This window comes from Suricata suricatta, chromosome 1, assembly GCF_006229205.1.
Source record: "Suricata suricatta isolate VVHF042 chromosome 1, meerkat_22Aug2017_6uvM2_HiC, whole genome shotgun sequence".
Classification (NCBI taxonomy): Eukaryota; Metazoa; Chordata; class Mammalia; order Carnivora; family Herpestidae; genus Suricata; species Suricata suricatta.
The window spans coordinates 5,074,827-5,080,880 of record NC_043700.1 but is presented as its reverse complement, the minus strand read 5'-3'; the positions used below and the strand labels follow the sequence as shown (position 1 = coordinate 5,080,880).

General features: G+C 42.6%; 1 pseudogene; it reads left to right on the top strand.

Moving 5' to 3' along the window:
• The first annotated feature begins 5,161 nt into the window (after positions 1 to 5,161).
• LOC115290120 lies at positions 5,162 to 5,428 on the top strand (annotated as a pseudogene).
• Positions 5,429 to 6,054: the final 626 nt, after the last annotated feature.

Genomic DNA, 6,054 nt, shown 5'->3' with positions numbered 1-6,054 from the left:
CACCCTGAGGCCATCAGGAGAGTAGGATGGAGGAGGGGCTGTAGCTTACTCGTAAGGAAGAAATGTGCAGAGAGCAAACCTGTTCTCTTGCCAAATGGCATCCGTGTTCTTGAAGGTCGCATGGTTGTCTCTGGGGTCAGAGAAGAAAGCTGATAAATCAAAGAGATGATGACATAATCCCCAGTTTCTTTGTGGGTCCCTGAATGTCCTGTGCCCTTGGAGTCCTGGTGATCATGTATACTACATATTACATATAACATGTATGTATAAAGGTGCTCGTTCAAGAGGAGTACAGGTGGCATTTTCTAGCTTCTTTAGCTTGAGATGCCTTTGTTAATGATGTGGCTTTATAGTCTCCACACTGGTTGTCTGAATACACTGCATCTACCATATCGACCCTTTCTGACTCTTGAGGACACTCCCCGGGATTAACCCCTTCTCCTCCTGACCTATTTGCTAGGTGTCTCCTGGCTAGCTAGACTTTTAGCATTTGCTTTTCTCTGGATGCCTATTGCTATGTGTTACAGATTGCACGTTTGGGTCTCTCAAAAATTTCTACATTGAAGTCCTAACTCCCAACCTGATGGTGTTACGAGATGGGGCCTTTGGGCCTTTGGGACGTGTTTAGCTTTAGATGAGGTCATGAGGGTGGCTCCCATGAGGTGATTAGTGCCCTTATAGGAAGAGATATCAGAGAGCTTATGCTCTCACACTGTCTATCTCCCACTCTTTCTGTGGTGTGAGGACACAGCAAGAATGCTGCCATATGCAAGCCAAAAAAGAGGGCCCTTACCAGTATCTGGTAATGCTAGAAACTGGATCTCAACCTTGCAGAGGCTAGATGGGGAAAACTCCATTTATGATGTTTGTTACCCTGTTTATGGGAGTATGTTATGGTGGCCCAAGCTAGGATAGCATATAACCCTGGCCTGCTGACGATGATAACAATAGTGGTAGAGTGATAGCCCTCTTCTACTGAGCATCGATTCCATCCCAGACTCTATTCTAAGTACTAACTGTACTTAGTAGCCATGAATTGTTATTCCTCCAAAATCTGTGTGGTTATTTCCGCTTTCCCAAGGACAGAACAAGGTACAACTTAGGCTGGGTGCTTTAGCCAAGGTGGTATGGCTAGTAGGAGGCGACGTTACCGTAGGACCCTGCCTGTTCTGGTTCTAGAGCTAGGGCTTTTAGTCGCAATATTAAAACCTTACTTCATTCCCTCTTTAAAATTTCATCTTAGGGGCATCTGAGTGGCTCAGTTGGTTAAGCATCTGGCTTCAGCTCGGGTCATGATCTCATGGTTCGTGGGTTCGAGCCCCACGTTGGGCTCTGTGCTGACAGTTAGCTTAGAGCCTAGAGCCTGCTTCAGATTCTGTGTCTCCCTCTCTCGCTGACCCTCCCCTGCTCACACTCTCTCTCTCTCTGTCTCTCAAAAATAAATTTAAAAAACATTAAAATTAAAATTTTATTCATTCACTTATTGAATACTATTGAGAACTTTCTGCTGGTGACATACAAACATAAATGACCTCTGCTTTCAAAGACCTCATAATCCGGTTTGAGAAAAATAACTTGCTGTTGGAGAAATTTTAATAGCTGGATGAGACAACAGAAAGTTTGATACTCAATTCACTTTTTTAAAAATTGGGATATTTGTTCTTTGGCTGAGACATTTAACTTCTCCAAACCTCATTTCCTGATTTGTAAAATGGGCATCTTGCATAGTATGGCGTTAGGTGAAACTATATAGGTGAAAATGCTTTGCAAACTGAAGAGCCATACATACACCAGATGGTACATATTGATACTGTGAGTGTACTTAGACCCGGAACACTGGCTGATTTTCTCTTCAACAGCTGATTGCATTTTGATATGCAATAATTCCAAGCAATCTTTGACTCCCACACATTGCTAGTCCTTTACATATCTTGTAGTTTAATATTTATAACTGCAAGGCTTCCATTATTATTCCATTTTAAGAATTGAATACTGAGGACAGAGAGGTTAATTGATACAAGATGATGCTACCAGCAGATAAAAGAGGCGGCCAGTGAGTCCAGTTTTTTTTTCGATCCCAGAGGCTGTGCTTTTTCCATTATGTGAGTCTTCTCTTGGTAGGCTTATTAATAATATATATTTTCATTCTTCAAGCATCCCATGTTTTCCTAAAATTGAGGTGATAATACTATCAGTGGAATACATATAATACGTTAATGAATAGTTAGAAAGGAGTGGCTACTGCTTTTGGTGCAGGCTTTAGAGGAGGGGTAAGAGTGGACCTGGCATTTCTTTGTGGTTGGGGCTCTTAGGTCAAGAAACAGAAAAAACCCTGAAGCAGAATGGGGGCCAAAGGCATGGCAAAGGGCAGACACCAAGAATGTTTTCTGGAGACAAGTAGGTGGAGAATCTTGCAGCTGGAAGCACCTGTGTGGAGGGTTCCCCTCAGTGCAGCTGGTGGTAAAGTTCTGCTGAGAAATGACCCTTGGCCCTTTCCACTTTGCATTTCCTCTGAAGATCCTAAGGATCCAGAAACAAGGTCTGCTGTGTGCTCTGTTCAGCTGTGCTGGGACTCACAAGGAGGCCTGGCCCTCTTGGCTTCCACATCAGGGACAGGCCTTACTCTCTGTTGCCTACAGGACCAGATGGAGGGAGGGGACCATTCTTTAATGGGCTGGCATGCTTTGGGATCATGTGAATGTGGACAGAAGAAAGAAAATGCCCCCAGTTTGAAGAAAATGACCAGGTGCTCTCCAGGTGGAGAAGAAACTGTGTGCTCTTCCAAGGGGGCAGGGGACAGTGTGGAAAGGCAGAGAGGCACAAAAGAGCATGTTCTATCTATTGGAGAAAAAAAAAGTGAGTCTGGCTACCGCATACTAAACTTGGCTGAGGGGCTTGGTTTTGGGTCAGGGAATATAAATGGGTTTCAGGTACTGTTAGGACAGGCCAGTGAGAAATGTTTAGGAGGAGGTCGGTGCTGCAGACTGATAGTCGTGCTACGTGCCCCCTGTCCCAGAGTCATACATTGAAATCCTAATACCTGATGTGATGCTGTTAGAAGGGGGCCTTTAGAAGAGGACCGTGTCATGAAGGTCCGGGCCTCCTGATTAGAGCCCTTCTGAAGGACACCCCGGGGAGCCCCTTCTACCATGTGAGGATACAATGAGGAGGTCCCACCATGAATCGGAAAACTCTCACCGGACGCTAAATCTGGGAACACTATGGTTCTAGAGTTTCTGGACTCCAGAACTATGAGAAAATAATACATGTCTGTTGTTAATAATGTCATCAAGATTATGGCATTTTATCCTAATGGCCCAAAAGGACTGAAAGAGACATTTAATTGCAATTCTTTATTTGTAATTTCTGGTTAAATACCTGTCTCTTTTGGTGGTGTCGGAGGCCAGACTGCAAGGAAGCCAGTCCCAAGGGTAGAAGCTGAGGCTTCTTTACTATCTTTTCTAGGGACATATTCCTAACAGAATTCATCAACTATCTCCCGGAGAGCATGGAGCAGGACTTAGAGCTAAAGTCCACCATGCACAATGTGCACAAAGGTTCTTTTAAGCCTTCTGTTTGTTCTTAAAATGTATGTGAATTTTGAAATTTTCTTCCTAACCTGTCCATGTTCATATAGACTCATATTTATTTGAGGGACAATAGGTTACTTACTCCATATCCATTTCCTTTTCCTTCTTTCCTTCAGTATCTTTGTGCACACACACACACACACACACACACACACACACACACACAAGAAAGATAATTCTGTCTTCAGCACAAAGGGTCAGTATTGATTCAACGATGTGGATCATGGGAATCCCATCACGATTGCTAGCCCTGTACTTGGGGGTGCCTATGTTACTTGGAGAGGGGTACTGGAAAAATTTCCTTGTTCTTAAAAGATAGAGGAGAAAGACCCCTATTAGGAAAATGACTAAGAAAAATGATAAAGAATGAAGGGATTTGACCTGGTATCATTGAGTCTCTTGGTTAACCCACCTTGGAGCCACCTGCCTTGTAGGCCTGCTGCCATGTGAGGTGATGAAATGTTCCTAAGACCATGAGTTCAGGCTTCTGGAAACCTGCAGGAGAAAGTGTTCTTACTGATTTACCCCACACCACTCAGAATGGTTGGAGCTCCAGAAAGTTGGACAATCCGAATGTCCTGAATTTCTCTCTCTCCCCTCACCACAAGTCTTTGAACCACTAAGATAATTCAACATGCATTTGAGAAGCTCAAACTGTCATCCTCTTCGTGGTGATAAGTCATTTGATATTAATGTGTGAACTTCTTCATGATAAAGTGTATAGAACACAAACTTATAAAAGATTTATTCATTGGACAGTCCTAATGAATTATCTTTCTAGTCTGTGCATATACATGGGTTTCACTTGGTAGGGATCATCTGTCTAGTGAAAGAATTAATTTTGGTTTTGGGGGATTATATTCAATTTAACACTAGCTGATAAATGTGTTTTGTGTGATAAACATGACTTCTGAAAGCTGGTTATTTTCCCTAAAGTCTAAAAATATGTAAAACACATTCTCTCTATGATATAAACAAGTTGTTTTTATTTGAAACATCTTAAATCCATGTTTCAGTGTGCTGTGCAATTCAGTATCTACTTTAATTTTACAACAAGGGCCTTGATATGGAACATGAGGGAGGGACCTTTGAAGGGGTGGTCCTCAGAGGCAGTCATGGAAGCCAGAGGAGCTTTCTCTTCCTTTTTTATTTTCCTGGGCAGCAGCTGTTAAAATAATGTGGAGAAAAGAGAAATCCTCTGCATGTTGTTTTCTCTCCACTGCTCATTTAAAAAAATAAATGAGCTGGGGCGCCGGGGTGGCTCAGCTGGTTGGGTATCCAGCTTCGGCTCAGGTCATGATCTCACGGTTCGTGGGTTCGAGCCCCGCATCAGGCTCTTTGTTCACAGCTAGCTCAGAGCCTGCAGCCCGTCTTCAGATTCTGTGTCTCACCTCTTTCTGACTCTTCTCTGCTCATGCTCTCTCTCTTTCAAAAATAAATAAAACATTTAAAAATTTAAAAAAAAATGAGCTGGAAGAGGAAGCAAGAATGACCCCCCCCCCTTTGACTGGCCAAAGCCCAAATGCAGTTACATTCCCATGTCCAGTGCCTACATCCTCCTTGTGGGCATGATGCCCAAGAGAAAGGCAGCAGAGACTTCTGAAGGAGATGAAGCCAAGGTGAAGGATGAGCCACAGAGATCTGAAAGGCTATCTGCTAACTCTCCTAGAAAGCCAAAGCCCAGACCTAAGTAGGTCCCTGCAAAGATGGGAGATATGGTACCCAGTGGGGAAAAGGGGAAAGCTGATTCTGGATAGGATGGGAATAACCCTGCAGAATATGGAGTCCCCCAGTCAGACCGGGCACAGAGAGCTGAAGGTGCTACAGGTGCTAAGTGAAACACGTGCATGTTGGAGAGCTGTGTACTCCTGGGGACTGCACAGTTTGAAATACTGTTTGTGATCAAGTTTTATAAAAATGCAGAGGCTTGTATTAAATACATTCCATCAAGGACAGAAATTACATGCCGGTTTTTTCCCCCCCCCATAGGAAGTGTGTCTTGGGCTTTTCCCTTATTATTTGCTTTACTTTTTTTTTTCTTTTTTCTCTTCTTTTTTTTTTTTGGTGGTGGGGGTGGTTATGTTTAAATGAAGTTGCTTTTACAACACCAAAGACTTAATCATCCATTTCCTACATAAAAGGTAGCTACTTTTTTGCATGGACCTCAAGCATATTGTAGTATAGAGGTGGAATTTAAGGAAAGGTATTAAGCAGGCTGTGTTGTAGCCTATGGGCAAGTAATAAATTGTATCATTTCTCTTGAATGTATCATAGATAAGCTGCTATATAACGATTGCCACTTCAGATAGCTGTGAAATTAGGTGATTAACTAGTTGTTACTTAACCTTCTAATTTCTGTATAAGTCTAATTACATGAAACAGAAGTTGGTGTTTTGATTTTTTTACTTTGCTTTTCTGTTTTGAGTGTCATTGCAACTACTGTATTGTAAAGGATGGAAAATAA